Source organism: Cetorhinus maximus, chromosome 7 (assembly GCF_964194155.1).
Source record: "Cetorhinus maximus chromosome 7, sCetMax3.hap1.1, whole genome shotgun sequence".
Classification (NCBI taxonomy): domain Eukaryota; kingdom Metazoa; phylum Chordata; class Chondrichthyes; order Lamniformes; family Cetorhinidae; genus Cetorhinus; species Cetorhinus maximus.
In genome coordinates this window covers 25,058,971-25,075,341 of record NC_135885.1, presented here as the reverse complement: position 1 = coordinate 25,075,341, position 16,371 = coordinate 25,058,971, and the positions used below count along the sequence as shown (strand labels likewise).

The 16,371-nt window shown below is 45.0% G+C and overlaps 1 protein-coding gene and 1 long non-coding RNA gene across 4 annotated transcripts in view; one reads left to right on the top strand and one right to left on the bottom strand.

The window, feature by feature from the left end:
- The window catches only part of fam168a (family with sequence similarity 168 member A), a 94,103-nt gene extending 91,522 nt beyond the window's left edge, over positions 1-2,581 (bottom strand). For 2 of the 3 annotated variants that reach the window (XM_078545233.1, XM_078545235.1), the window contains exon 1: positions 2,450-2,581. The gene's annotated coding sequence lies outside the window, so the exon portion shown is untranslated. Of the gene's footprint in view, positions 1-1,519; positions 1,634-2,449 lie in introns of those variants that run through there. The other variant, XM_078545234.1, reaches the window with a different exon arrangement.
- The window catches only part of LOC144682668 (uncharacterized), a 92,706-nt gene that overhangs the window by 16,825 nt on the left and 59,510 nt on the right, over positions 1-16,371 (top strand). The gene's annotated exons all lie outside the window — the stretch shown is intronic.

Below are 16,371 nucleotides of genomic sequence, written 5' to 3'. Positions count from 1 at the left end.
GAGCTAGATTCAAAAGTCAGGTTTTCAACATGTTAAACTGCCCCAGATAGCCAGAGCATGCCCCAGATTGTCCTGCAGTAAAAATAAAAGTCTATTTAGTTCAAAAATTCTTGTAAACAAATTTAAATCTGTATGTTCATGCAACATTGACCATTCTCTTCTAACTCCCATGGTGTACAATGTTTTAAGGGAAATGAAATGTACCTCATACCTTGAACAAAATTTAGACGAATTACAGATTAATGCACGTACCAATTGCAACAATTAGGTGAAGGGTAGAGAATATGGACAGCATTTACTAGAGCAACACTGAACACCTCTCAGAATCCTGGTTGTATATGCAGATTCTACCTGAATGCATCAGTTTGTTCCATAGTGCATGCCTCATCTTCCCATCTTAAAAAAGCTGACAAACCACTGTGAACTGGCAACCTACATTTTCATGCTGTAATTTCTATATTTAATCAGATGTACACAAAATTAGGCCAGTTGACCAAAACAAACTAGCTGAAAGCAAAGGGAGATTCAGCAGATTGTATGCTACCTAAAAAAAAATCTACAAATTGATTCAAGTACCAGCAGCAAAAAAATTATTTATTGAAGCAAACGGTTTCACTTAGGTTCAGTAAAATATCATTTTGGCATACGACCCAAATACTGAATCAATAAGTGAGCCCATTTATTAAAGCCATGGCGTAGGAAAATACAGCACAAGCAAAAAAATTTGCATGATAAATGTGCCAAGCCCGGCAGCGATATTGTATACACCCAAGGGCTGGTGATAGCTTTCTACTTGGATATACAGCACACCAAGACCAGAGAAAAGAGCCCCTCCGGTAACCTCTGACTAAAAAAAAAATTTCAAGTCAATTTTCTTCCTTTTGAAACGAGTTAGCATCGACACAATAGAAAGTAGGGGTAAACTTCTGTAATTTCGATGCATGGATGTGTGTACACACAGACAAAACGGATTGACGTGTGAGTTAACGCAGTTGCATCAAAGGGGGGGGAAAAAAACTGAAGGAATTTTTAGACTCAAGAGACAATCGAGAGATCAATGCAAAGCGTCCCTTGAGCTTATGAAAGCTTTTTCCAATATTCAAAAAAGGGACAAATTAGCGGGAAACTTAATGCATCAAATGGCATACGCACAAAAATATAATTGACATCGTTCATAAAACGATCAGATTTTAGTGCCTTTCAATTCTTACAAGCAGCAGCCATAACCCGTCCATTTTGAGCATTCGTATCATGCTTCCAAACAGCAGAAATGAGGATTTATAAAGTGCTGGCACCCTTTTCATAATCAATCCACACAGTTTTGTTATATTTATTAAAATGAATATTAAAAACATGATATACTCTTGTTTTGGAAAAAAAAAATCTGGTTATGTATCTGCAGTTCGGTCTCAGCAGAACGATCCCGACCATTTTCACAGTTGTAGTTTTCTGGAGGGGGACTGTTGGCTAAAAGAAAATATTGTCGCTATCACAAAGAAAACAATTCCAACAAACTGACCGACTGAATGCACCAACGTTCATTCATCGCCACCGGACTGGTGAATCGCTTCTACTTTAATTAGATGCAAGCATGCGTCTGTAAGTAAGCTAACAACGTCCATTTTAAAATAAAACAAAAAAAAAATGTACAACTATCCCTTCTCGCTGGACTTGCCAGAGAAAAGGATTGGAGAGGAAGGGGGGCGGGGGAACATGTACTGTAGTGCAGAGAGAGAAAAAAAAAATTGCTGCTGCTGCTGCCTAAACTGAGCGGAAGACAAAACGTATATAAAAAAAAATTAGAAGTTGAATTCTCTTAGAAAAGTTAACATTTTTTTTTTAACAAAAAAAATAAAAACGAGTTAAATTTTAAAAAGTATAAAATCAATTCGTTTTAATTAAATTACGACTATCTCCGCGCCTCGCTACATTCCTGAGGTGAGAGAGAAAAGCTCTTCATCTTCTCTGGGAATGAGAGTCAGTGACCAAGTCCAGCTCCTGCGCCAGCCAACAAAACTCAGCAAACGCCAAACCTCCATTTTTTTATTAGTATTTTTCCTCCTCCTTCGCCACCACCCCCCCCCCCTCCTCCTCCTCCTCCTTCCCCCCCACCACCTTTCCAAACAAATAAATCTCCGCAGCCCTTTTCACCGCCCCCCCCCAAACACATACACAATTAATTAATTGCTCAAGTTGGAGGGGAAGCTAACAGCCCTGCCGCAGCCAAGCCGCAGATTCCACTCAGCAGTCACACAAAAAAAAATACCCCGTCCATTTTAAGAGAAAAATCCCTTTTATTTCTGTCCCTTTCCCCTTCCCTTTCCCCTTCCTCCCCATCACACGCACTCACGCACATCTCGGCTCAAAATGGAAATGAGAAAGGTTTTGATGGTGCCTGAATTCGTGTACATATATAAGGGGGGGGGGGGATATAAAAGGTGCCGCTTACCAGCAAGTACCGAACCGAGCACCTCCCTCCCTGCCTGCCTGCCTGTTGTGTATTTGCTCCCTCTCTCCACGGCACTCAAGCTCCTTCGCAAACCGAACCCAACTGGAGGGAGTGGAGGGGATGGGGGTGGGGGGACGGCATGACGTCACATCCTACCCCGCCCCTCCCCTCTGCGTCATGACGCATGACGACGCGTACGAGCGCCCACCCCCCCCCCCGTTTCCCCCTCCCCCTCCTCCTCCACCTCCTCTCCGGCTGTCAATCACTCATTTGGACGTCCTGAAAGGTAAGGTGAGCCGTTGGAGCGCGGGAGGGGGTCGCATTAGGTCGAGGGTTGCCAGCCCTCCAGGATTGGCCTGGCCTGCAGTCTCCAGGAATTGAAGATCAATCTCCAGGGACACTGCTGTGTGCAAACCTGGAGAAAAATCATCAGGACATCATACGAGATTGTGTTTTTTTTTTCATTTTCTTTGAACATTTCTCTTTACCAGATGTAAAAGTGTTGAAAATGGGGGAAAAAAAACCTGATTGGTTGACAAACATAGGAAATCAGGAGCAGGAGTAGGCCATTCAGCCTGTCCAGCCATTCAAACAGATCAGAGCTGATGATCAAACTCTTCTGCCATTTTCCCCCACTGTGCCCATATCCCTTGTTGGTATCCAGAAATCTGCCGATTCTGTCTTGAACGTGCTCATTGATCGAGCTTCCGCAGCAACCATCTTTCTTTCTTCAAAACTCGTAGAGAATACAGGCCCAGTTTCCTCAATCTCTCCTCATAAAACAATCCTACCATCTCAGGGATTAGTCAGCTGAACCTCCATTGCACTCCCTCTACGTCAAGTACATCCTTCCTTAAATAAGGAGACCACAAAAATCCACCAAAGCTCTATACAATTGCAGCAAGACATTGTTACTCGTTTCTTCAAAACCCCTTGCGATGAAGGCCAACGTACCATTTGCCTCCCTAATTGCTTGCTGCACCTGCATGCTAGCTTTTAGTGACTCATGAACAAGGACACCCAGGTCCTTTTGGACATCAACACTTCCCAGCCTCTCACCATTTAAGAAATACTCTGCCTTTCTGTTTTGTCTACTAAAGTGGATAACTTCACACTTATTCACATTATATTCCATCTGCCATCTTCTTGCTCACTCACTTAGCCTGTCCAAATCCCCTTGAAGCCTCCTTTCATCCTCGTCACAACTCACATTCCCACCTAGTTTTGTCTCATCAGCAAATTTTACATTTGGTCCCCGCATCCAAATCATTTATATAGATTGTGGACAGCTGTGGCCTAAGCACTGATCCTTGCAGTACCCCACGAGTAACAGCCTGCCATCTTCAGAATGACCCGTTTATTCCTACTCTTTGTTTTCTGTCTGTTAACCAATTCTCAATGCATAGTAGTATATTACTCCCAATCCCATGTGTTCTAATTTTGTTTACTAACCTCCTATGTGGGACCTTATCAAAGCCTTCTGAAAATCCAAATGCACCACATCCACTGGTTCTCCTTTATCTATGCTACAAGTAACATCCTCAAAAACCTCCAACAGATTTGTCAAATATGATTTCCCTTTCATAAATCCACATTGACTCTGTCCAATTATATCATTATTTTTCAAGTGTCCAGTTGTCACATCCTTTCTAATAGATTCTAACATTTTCCCTGCTACTGACACCAAACTAACATGTATGTAGTTCTCAGTTTTCTCTCTCCCCCCTTTTTAAATAGTGGTGTTACATTTGCTACTTTCCACCCTGCAGGAACCTTTCCAGAATCTATAGCATTTTGAAAGATAACCATTAATGCATCCACCATCTCTATAGTCATGTCAAGCATCATCCAGATGGATAATGAGTCTTCTTGCTTTCCAATTGGTGTAGGGAGGCAGTATGCCACAAAGGTAGATCTGTTGGCCGCCTAATGGCTGGAGTGTGGGGGTGAACCGTGTGATGAAACCTCCAGGAACTCATTCAATCATGGTTGGCAACCCTAGCCCCTGATGTCTGAGCAACTCCGCCGGGACAGACCTGGACTTTCATTAAACGTCCCAGTATCCCGACAATTTCCTTCTTCAAGTTGTCCAAATATCCCAGTTTATCAGCTTTTCCCTTTTTAGATAACCTTTAAACTATTCAAACCTTCAAAAATATAAACCGCGTGCATTTTTTAAGATCAAACTCATCAAAAAGTAAACATGTTGAATATACTGGCAATCGCAAAATTACCTTTAATACAGTAGGGCATTGGGTATGCAACGAGAAATCATGATTTAGAAAGCCTGATGCTGATGGGAAAGGTTGAAGGTAAAAGATATCGAGGTAGACAAAGAACAATCTTTTCAAAGATCCTTGCAAACTGGAAGAACACACCATCAATGAAGATGATCCACACCTCTAGAGCAAGATTAACATGGATGTCCATGGTTGCCAACGCTCTCTTAGGGCATGGTACCCGAAGAGAAAGAGAGACAGTAATGCGTGCAGTCAGTGTGCTGCATATGCTGGCTAAAGCATGCGAAGCTTCATTCAGACAAGGAAGAGAAATATTTTGAGTGCCACGTTTTTCCCTCCCTGTAAAGATTATTATTATTTAGTCCCACTCCTCCCCAATAGAACACTGCAATTTCTTTCCACTTCATATGATTATCCAATTCCCTTTTGAAGACCATGCCCTAAGAGGCGATCAAGTCCCCTCAGGGTCTTATGTGTTTCAATAAGATCACCTCTCATTCTTCTAAACTCCAATGGATATAGTCCTAACATGTTCAATCTTTCTTCATAAGATAAGCCCTCCATCGCAGGAATGAGTCGCATGAACCTTCTGTGTACTGCTTCTAATGCAATTATACATTTTTCAAATAAGGAGACCAAAACTGTACACAGTATTCCAGGTGTGGTTTCACCAATGCCCTGTGCAGCTGCAGATTAAGCTTCCCTACTTTTATATTGCATTCCCCTAGCAATAAATAAAAACATTCCATTTGCCTTCCTAATCACTTGCTGTACCTGCATACTAACTTTTTGTGATTCACGTACCAGCACACCCAGCTCTCCCCGTTTCACTGTGCTCTGCAATCTCTCTCTATTTAAATAGTATACTGCTTTTCTGTTCTTCCTGCCAAAGTGGACAAGTTCACATTTTCCCACATTAAACCCAATCTGCCAAATTTTTGCCCGCTCACTTAGCCTGTCCATATCCCTTTGCAGACTCTTTATCACTTCTTGACAACTTACTTTCCTATCTATCTTGATGTCATCGGCAAATGTAGCTACCATAAATTCAGTCCCTTCATCCAAATTATTGATGTAGACTGTAAATAGTTGAGGGCCCCAGCATTGATCCCTGTGGCACGCTACTAGTTACAGCTTGCCAACCCAAAAAAGACCCATTTATCCCTACTGTCTGCTTTGTGTTAACAAAGCAATCCTTTATCCATGCTAATATGTTACCCCCTACACAATGTTCTCTTATCTTGTTGCATATGACATCTCGCAGCTTTGCAATTCTAAGTCCAAGTTGGACAACCAAGTCACAGAATCACAGTGTAGAAGAGGCCCTTTGGCCCATCAAGTCTGCACCGACACGTGAGAAACACCTGACCTACTCCCTAATCCCATTTACCAGCACTTGGCCCATAGCCTTGAATGTTATGACGTGCCAAGTGCTCATCCAGGTACTTTTTAAAGGATGTGAGGCAACCCTCCTCCACCACCCTCCCAGGCAGTGCATTCCAGACCGTCACTTTACCCTCTGGGTAAAAAAGTTTTTCCTCACATCCCTCCTAAACCTCCTGCCCCTCACCTTGAACTTATGCCCCCTTGTGACTGACCCTTCAACTAAGGGGAACAGCTGCTCCCTATCCACCCTGTCCATGCCCCTCATAATCTTGTACACCTCGATCAGGTCGCCCCTCAGTCTTCTCTGCTCCAACGAAAACAACCCAAGTCTATCCAACCTCTCTTCATAACTTAAATGTTTCATCCCAGGCAACATCCTGTGAATCTCCTCTGCACCCCCTCCAGTGCAATCACATCCTTCCCATAATGTGGCGACCAGAACTGCACACAGTACTCCAGTTGTGGCCTCACCAAGGTTCTATACAACTCCAACATGACCTCCCTACTTTTGTAATCTATGCCTCGATTGATAAAGGCAAGTGTCCCATATGCCTTTTTCACCACCCCACTAACATGCCTCTCTGCCTTCAGAGATCTATGGACACACACACCAAGGTCCCTTTGTTCCTCAGAACTTCCTAGTGCCATGCCGTTCATTGAATACTTCCTTGTCAAATTACTCCATCCAAAGTGTACCACCTCACACTTTTCAGGGTTAAATTCCATCTGCCACTTATCTGCCCATTTGACCATCCCGTCTATATCTTCCTGTAGCCCAAGACACTCAACCTCACTGTTAACCACCCGGCCAATCTTTGTGTCATCCGCAAACTTACTAATCCTACCTCCCACATAGTCATCTATGTCGTTTATATAAATGACGAATAATAGGGGACCGAGCACAGATCCCTGTGGTACGCCACTGGACACTGGCTTCCAGTCACTAAAGCATCCTTCTGTCATCACCCTCTGCCTCCTACAACTAAGCCAATTTTGAATCCACCTTATCAAATTACCCTGTATCCCATGTGCCTTTGCCTTCTTTATAAGTCTCCCATGTGGGACCTTGTCAAAGGCTTTGCTGAAATCCATATAAACGACACCAACTGCACTACCCTCATCTACACACCTGGTCACTTCAAAAAGTTCAATCAAATTTATTAGGCGTGACCTCCCTCTGACAAAGCCATGCTGACTATCCCTGATCAAACCTTGCCTCTCCAAGTGGAGATAGATACTCTCCTTCAGAAATTTCTCCAATAGTTTCCCTACCACTGACGTGAGACTCACTGGCCTGTAGTTCCCTGGCTTATCTCTACAACCCTTCTTAAATAGTGGAACCACATTAGCTGTTCTGCAGTCCTCTGGCACCTCCCCCATAGCCAGAGAGGAATTAAAAATTTGGGTCAGAGCCCCTGCGATCTCCTCCTTTGCCTCCCTCAGTCACGTACTGTGTGTTTGTTAGGTGGATTGCCTTGAATCCTGTGCAAAATTTTCATAGGTTACATTAATTCGCAATGTGGTGATCAGTCTGATCTGGGTTATTTAGGGCTGTCCTTGAAATTCCATTTCTGGAGGAGGATGTTCTTGCAAGGAGAGTGAAAACCCTATTGAGTGTAGTTCAATGTTTTCAAAGGAGCTCGAACCACGGTAGCTCTACTGTCAGATCAATCGCCAGATCTTTGATGCCAACATTGGTGTCAGCTCAGCGGTTGTGCCATTTGTCTTTTTGTCAAAACCTACAGTTTTCAAAGCATTCACAGAGTTCCTGGGAGGGAGGTGACAATTTTCATGTGGTCCACCCTGTTTTTAACTAATGTTATCTCTTCAACATGCAGCTTTATCTACTCTCTCAAGATCGTTATGAATTTGAGCATGCCTATCAAATCTCCTCTCAACCTTCTCTCATATAAGGAAAGCAACCAATTTATTCATGTAACTAAAGTGCCTTATTTCTGGAATTTTTTCATAAATCTTTTCAGTACCCTGTTGCACAGAGTCTACACAGCACAGAATGGTAAGAGTGGGTATGGTAGTGCAGTGGTTATGCTATTAGACTAGTAATACTGAGGTATACATTCAAATTCCACCATGGCGGCTGGGGAGTTTAAATTCAAATCATTAGATAAATCTGGAATACCAAAGATGACTACATAACTACTAGATTGTGTTAGAGTCGTATCTCTCAAGACTGAAGTTTTCTTTTACAAAATTGAAGAACTTGGCACGATTTGGATGCTAACCTGGGATTTTTTTTAAAAGATCATAAGTTCACCTAGGAACTGTAAACAAGCTGGCCTCTTCCAAGAAATCACCTGACCTATATGGTACTTGAGAAGGAGTTGTTTCTTCACACGAGAGAACTCCAGGTCGACAGTGTCGAGACCCTGCCGACTTTATCTTTTATTTTATAACACCCATCCTCCAAAGGCATCTCTGCAGAGAGACTCTGGGTGGAATCATCTGTGCCCGCTGGGTGTGCCCGGTGGTGTCAGTGACAATATGGCAAGAAGGCCAAAAATCAGCTTCAGGACATTGTGAAACCAATTTGCGATTGTCCACTCAGCCCATCGATGGTGGGCCGCATTCCCTGCCATCAGACATTGGAAACCTCATTGTAATACATTGTAATGAAGAAGTATTTCGATGTGCACTTGCTATGCCATGGCATACAAGACTATGGGCCTAGTGCTGTGGGGAATGGGATTAGAATAGTTAGGTACTTGTTTGACCAGCGCAGACTCGATGGGCCAAAGGGCCTTTTTCTGTGCTGTAGACCTCTATGACTCTATGACATGGCTCTGCTGTAAAGCAGTTCACAGAAGTTGGAAAGTCACTGTTGATGCTCACAATGGATGACAGTCCAGTGGGTGGGAGAGGAAGGCCTAGGGTTAACTGGGAGAGGTAGAGGTGTCAGGGGGGTGAGGTTGGAAGGGCAGAATGAAGGTGTCAGGTAGGTGAGGTTGGGGCATGAATGAAGGTGTCAGGGGAGTGTGAGGTTGGGAGGGGAGAATGCAGTTGTCGGCGGGAGGGGGGAGGTTGGGAGGGCGAATGAAAGTTTTGGGGAGGTGAGGTTGGCGGGGGGTGAATGAAGGTGTCGGGGGGAAGTTGGGAGGGGGGAGGGAGTACGAGGGGGAGGAGTGGGGTAATGGAGAAGATGAAAACTGGGGAGGTAGGTGTAAGGGGGTGGAAGATGTAAGGGAAAGAGTTTGGAGGGGGGAACGAGTGCAGAAAGGAGAGGGAGTCCAGGGGGAGGAAGGAGTGCAGAGAGGGGAGGGAGTCCATGGGGACGAAGGAATGTGGAGAGGGGAGGGAGTCCGGGGGGAAGAATGAATGCAGAGAGGGGAAGGAATCTGGGGGGATGAAGAAGCAAGGGTGGAGGAAGGAGTCGGGAAGAGGGAAGGAGTAAAGCTGGAGGAAGAAGTAAGGGTGCCTGAGGGAGTCATTAAGGGGGAAGGAGTAAGACTGGAGGAAGAAGCGAGGCTGGAGGAAGAGGTGAGGCTGGAGGAGGGAGTCAGGAGTGGGGAACGACTAAAGGTGGCAGAAGAAGTAAGGGTGTCTGAGGGAGTCAGGAAGGGTGAGGTATGAAGCGCAGCGGGAGTTTGGGGGGTGGGAGGACTAAGGGGTGGGGGAAGGGGCTCCAGAGGGAAAGCGTCCTGAGGTGGCAAGGCGTTTCGGGGAAGAGGGGTCCATATGGGGTAGCAGTGTTCCAGGGGAGGAAGGAGCCTTGGAGGGGGGAAGGGGTACCAGGGGTGGGGGGGAGAGGGGGGATGGGGTCCAGAGGGGGGGTGTCCAGGTGAACATGCAAGGGAGGGGTCTGATGGGTCCATGACTGCCTCCTGGGGAGCGAACTGAGGGTGGGCGTGTTATGAGGGTATGGTGAGAATGACCAAGGGCAGAGTGAGGCCATAGGGTGGGAGGGTGAGGCTGAGACAGTAGCGGTAGAAGGGACAGCGAGGGTGGTTGGTGGGGACTCGGAGGCAGACACAGACCCTGGGGTGGGAAGGAGATGGTCGGGGAGCTTAATGTGGATCGGGGTGGGATTTTCAGGAAGGAAGGGAATGTGCACATTCACCAGGACATCCCTGCAGGAAAAGGGTTGTGGCTGGTAAGTCACAGAGGGGAGGTGGAAGGTGATGCCAGGAGAGCCAACTGTGATGGGGGAAAGGAAATGGGTGACTGGGAGAGGGGAAAGGATGGGGGAGCGAAAGTAAAACTGAATTAGCACAATGCTGTCCAAATCAAAAGTGAAATGAGAGTTGTCGGGGGCGAGATTGGGTGCTGCATGGGAGTGTGATCAGTGGGTCGGCAGAGATGCAGGTCAGCTCAGATGGACAACTGAAAGCGGACCCCAGCCGGCAGCATTGAGAAAGCTCAGGACATTGAGATGAGTGTCATATGGGAAGGATCTGTGTGCGTGGGAGAGTGCTTGCACGAGGCTCCAAAAGGCCCTGCCACACACACACTTCTCCCTCCAGATTCACTCGTGGGCCAGCTACTCCCTCTGCGGTGACAGAGGACGAGGTTGAGGGACTCGGATGGAGTGGACAGCCTCTGAATTCCTGAGTGAATTACTGAGGGGTGTCCAGCTGCCACTCCTCCTTCCAGTGGGTGCCCAAGGGCCCCGGCATGACTCGTTGAAGGGAAGGAGCACCTGGAGGAATGCCGAGGTGCCCCGTTTCCCTCTCACATTGCCACTGCAGGAACTCACCCTGGGCTCCCAATGAAGTGCAGGTCTGCGTGCATCTCTCCGTTCTGCTGGACCAGGGTCTCTATGGCATCCGCCATCCTTCCCATGCAGACCTCCATATGCGCACATGTGGGCACCACTTCATCAGAGAGCAGGTGGATGCATTCTCCAACTCACAAGCCACTTTGTTGAGGCTTCCGTCAGCTCTACATAATGTTCGCCCGCCTTTCGCTGACTCTCCAGGATGAGTTGGAAGGCCTAATCCAGATGTTGGTCATTGACTCAGACCACACAGATATCTCCTCCTCAGCAGTCCTCCGAGTGTTGGGGAGCTCGGCTGAACCTGCCTCCTCCTGCTGCGGATGCGCGTTCATGCGGTGACCACCAAATTGTGAACCTGAGCCTGCTCTAGACCTAGGTCCTACCGAGGTGTCTCTGTGCTGGTGGAGGGTGTGGGTAAGCGCTGTGACGTGTCTTTCAGGCTTTTTATTTCCAGCTCCTCAATGGAGGAGGTGTCCTCTTGGCTGGAGGTGAGGACATAAATGGAGCTGAGGGACTGGCTGGCTGAGGGTGTTGGTCGCTTGGCAGAGCTCCCTGTGAACCTAAGTAGAGATAATTAGTGCATGGCAGCAGAGCCAAAAGCAGGAGAGAGAGCACTCACAGTTGCGTTCAGAGAGGGATGATGTGGTGCAGGACCCTCAGGTAGGTCTTCGTCGCCGCAGGCAGGTTCCACATCCTCACCAGTCAGCGTGATGGCACGCTCCTCAAAGTGAGTGAGGGGCCTAATGTGGACCTCTCCAACCCCGGCCTGGCACCTCTCCCTGCTGTTGCCAACCAGCTTCTCCTGCATGGAAACAGATGGAGATGATATGAGCAGGCCGCATGACACTGCATGGAATGTTTATGTGGTGAGTGGAGCCATGGACAGGATGAGGACGCGAGCTCAAGAGGATATGAGCCTGATGGAAATGTGAGGGCGTATGTGAGAGTTAGTGGTGTTGTCCCTTGAGGTGTGAGATCCCTGTGGATGTGTGATGGGTTTGTGAGTGTGTGAGTTGAGTGTGATGAGAAGAGTGAGTTAACTTGTCGGAATGGATGAGACCATTCATCCTTTAGTGGCACTGGGTGGCTGCCCTCATTTGCAGTGCTTCGGTGCTAACCACTGTCTCCCATGCTGGATTGGTGATGCAGCTATCCATCCTGCAGCCACAGCAGTGGTAGAGGACATCACAGTGGGCATCCATGGCATTCATAAGGCAATAAACATGAGTGCTACAGTCTTTTTGCCTTTCGGGGCCATGTCTTCCGTGCAGCAGTCATGGGCTGGAAGCACTGCGAGGTGTGCGCACGGCTAGACTTTAAACATGGCGCCCGGTATGATGAAGCAGCGAGGTGATGGCATGGCAAGCAAATGAGAGCCCACCCATCATCGGAATGGTGTGTTTCCCGAGGATGCATAATTAATGCGGCCGGTTTGGGACGAAACAGCGTGAAAAATCGCCATTGCGGCCGCAACTGCACTTAGTGCAAATCTGGGACAATTCCACCCTCTATCTGTTTGTCCTTTGTTTGTCTGTGTGCATCTGTATGTGTGCTGGGTAATTTTTTTAGGAAGAGCTAGATAGTTATACTTCCTGGCTTTAATTGTGTGATAATCAGCACTTGCAACTTGCAAAAAGAAGTTTTGTTTTGAAATAAATTAATCATTCTGAGTTTTTGAAAGAAGCCTGGTCAGAGTCTCTCTTCTCCTAGGTACTAGAGGTATAGGTACACAACTGGAAAAATTAAACATTTAATTTAATGGTACAGCCTGCGGAGTAGTGGAGCATGATAATCCACGCACTCCTCCCATCATGGTCATAACATAAATTGGGAGTTCTTGCGGGATTTAAAATGCGGACAGCAGGGTGATTGGACACAGAATAATAATTGGTGAGGGATAAAAGGATGAAAACCAGGTTTCTTATATATTGGTAAACTAAAATAGCGTTGGAAGTTGCTCAGACTTCTTTACAGATGGAAAATGCAACCATGACTGTTTTACAGAAATTAACCAAGAGTAAGCTAACAGAATTGGTAAATAGGCTAGAGTTAGAATTACCCAAGGGGTGAGAAAAGCAGACATATTTGAGATAATAGCACAGCATTTGAAATTGGAAGGGCAGAAAAAGAAAGAGAATTGGAATTGAAAAAGCTGGTGGCAGAAGAAGAAGAAAAGGAAAGAGAAAGAGCATTTAGGAAGCTGGAACTGGAATTTCAGGCAAGGGAGAAGCATAAAGAAAGAGAAGCAAAGGAAAGAGAGAAGGGACAAGAAAGGTAATACCAACTTAAAAGGCTGGACCTTAAAAAAAAAAGAGGCCTCAGATGCTGAGGAAAGTTCTGATGATGAAAAAACCTCAATCCAAAGCCCAGTGGGGAGATGTTTAAGTTTGTGCAAGCTCCCCCAAAGTTTGAGGAAAGGGATGTTGAGACATTCTTTATTTCATTTGAAAAGGTGGCTAAGCAAATGATGTGGCCAAAAGAAATCTGGACATTGCTCTTACAGAGTAGGTTGGTGGGTAGCACTTATGAGGTTTATGCTTCACTTTCAGAAGAGGTTTCTGTGAATTATGATGCAGCACAAAAGGCTATTTGTAGCGCACATGAGTCAGTCCCTGAGGCGTAAAGGCAGAAATTTTGGAATATAATGAAACAACTGGGCAGACCTATATTGAGTTTGAGAGGGTAAAGCAAAGTAATTTTGACTGTTGGATACGGGCATTAAGGGTAGAGACAACACATGAAGCTCTTAGAGAAATCATTCTTTTGGAAGAATTCAAAGATTCACTTCATCCAGTAGTTATAACTCATGTTGAAGATCAGAGGGTTAAAACAGCTAGACTGGCAATGGAGATGGCTGAGGATTATGAGCTTGTCCGTAAATCTAAATCCTTTTTCTGTCAACTTCACAAACCCGAGAAGAATAGAAGGTGAAAGGAAGGCAAGTAATCAGGGAAGAGAAGGGACAGCTGGGAATACCCCAGAAACTCTACCTCAGGCCAGAAAGGAAGGTGCTGAGGGTGGGAGTGATGCTCGAAAGCCCAAGTGTTTCCATTGTGACAAGGTGGAACATGTTTGTGCCAATTGCTGGAAGTTGCGTGGGAAATCCATGGGACTTATTGTGGTAATGAAGAGTGATTCAGCAAAAAGAGCGCTGACTGAAAGTACAAAAAATTAAGTTGTAGCGTTAACTGCAGCTGTGAAAACGAGTGTGGACACTATTGTGAGTTCAGGAGAGGTGAATGAGATACATGAGAGTTATAAAGAATTCTTGTCAAGGGGAAAAGTAACCCCTTACCCCTCAAATGAGATAGCTAAACCTATAATCATACCTAGAGATAAAGGAGCCACTCAAACACTTTTGCTGGGGAAAGGCATAACTTTTCCACCAGAGAGCACATTGAAAGCCAAAGTTTTAGTCAGTGGTATTGGCAGGGTGTATATACCCATACCTTTGTACTGGATGCACTTGGAGTATGACCAATTGTCTGGGACAGTGACAGTAGGGGTTGTTCAGCAGTTACCTGTAGATGAAATTGATTTACTCCTGGGAAGTGATCTAGCTGGAGCGAAGGTAGTAGCTTCCCCTATAATTACAGAAAGCCCAAGTGAGGTTAAAGAGACAGGAAAAGGTTCCAGGAATTTTTCCTTTGTGTGTGATGACCCGAGCAATGGCTAAGCAAAGTCCATCACCAAAGGTCAAAGTGATACCACAGACAGATATTTGGCTGGCTGAAACTTTCTCTAAAGACTTAGATAGTCTGAAAGAGATGTTTAACAAATCTTCTTTGGTTGAGGCTGAACAAGCTGATCCAGAGTTAAGTAAGATAGCACAATCAGCCCAAACTGAAGCTGAGGCTAATCCAGTTCCAGAACGTTATTATATTAGAAATGGAATTATAAGTGGAAGAAATGGAGACCTCTTCACAGACCTGCAGATGAGGAGTGGATGCTTATTCATCAGGTAGTGGAACCACCCAAATATCGTAAAGAGATATTACGGCTAGCACATAAAATTCCTATGGCAGGACATGTAGGGATACAGAAACCTCAAGCGCGGATAAACCGGCAGTTTTGTGGCCAGGTCTTCATAAGGACCTTGTGCAGTTTTGTAAAATGTGCCAGATGGTAGGAACGACCACAACATGCAATCAAACTGGCACCTATAATTCCTATACCAGTTTTTGAGGAACCATTCAGTAGGGTGTTAATGGACTCTCTGGGACCGTTACCAAAAACAAAAACTGGACACCAGTATATCCTTACTATTATGAATATGACAACTCAATTTCCAGAGGCCATCCTTTTAAGGATCATTACAGCTAAAGTAGTGGTAGAGAAGTTAACCCAATTTTTATGGATTACTGGAAGTGATCCATTGGATCAAGGTTCCAATTTTATGTCTAAAATTTTTCGGAACATAATGAGTAGTTTGAGTATAAAACAGTTAAAGTCCACAGCATATCGTCCACAAACACAGGGAGCTTTAGAGAAGTACCATCAAACTCTCAAAATGATGATTAAAGCATATTGTCATGAATATCCCCATGATTGGGACAAAGGACTGGATTTTCTTTTATTTGCTACCCGAGATTCACCAAATGAATCTACTGGTTTTAGCCCTATTGAATTAATTTATGGACATGAGATAAGAGGTCCTCTGAAATTAATCAAGGAAAAGTGTTTAGGAGAGAAAGATAAATCCTCTATGTTAGATTGTGTGTCTATGTTCCAGGAACAACTCATGGGAGCCAGCAAAATGTCTCAAGAACATCTTAAAAGTTTTTCAAACAAAGGTGAAAGAATGGGCAAGCTGTGACCTGAACTTCACAAGCAGGGGATGAAGTGTTAGTATTATTGCCATTAGAGGGGGAACCTATAATGGTCCATACAAGGTAACTAAGAGGGTTAGTAAGTAAATTATTTAATAAATACACCAGACCGTAGGGATAAGAATTGGCTGTCATATCAATATGTTAAACGATACCATTGGAGGGAGGAAGATTGGAAAGAGCAGATATGTCAGGTTGTAAGCATAGTGGAGGACAAAAGAGACAATGAGAGTGGGGTAAAAGGAGATTAGAGAGTTCACAAATTGAACCTCCTACAATCCGGTTAGCTAACACTGAAATTAGGACAGTTAGATACTTTATTTTCATATTTAGAGTTAGGACAGCGAGAGGATCCAATAAAGTTACTTACAGAATTTAAAGGGATTTGTAGGGATAACCCAGGGTCTACAACTTTAGCCACACATGATGTGGATATAGGGGAAGTTTTCCATAAAGCAACATCCTTATTGGTTAAGTCCAGAGAAACAAGCAGAAATGACAGCAGAAACTCAGTATATGTTAGAAAATTACCTAATTGGGCCTAGTCGAAGCAATTGGTGTTCTCCTGTAGTGTTAGTGCCGAAACCTGATAGGTCAACCAGATTCTCATAGACGATAGAAAGGTTAATGTGGTAACAAAAACGGATTCCTACCCAATCCCTCCTCTAGAAGATCGTATTGGCAGAGGTGGCAGTGCCATGTTCCTTACTAAGATAGATTCGTTGAAAGGATACT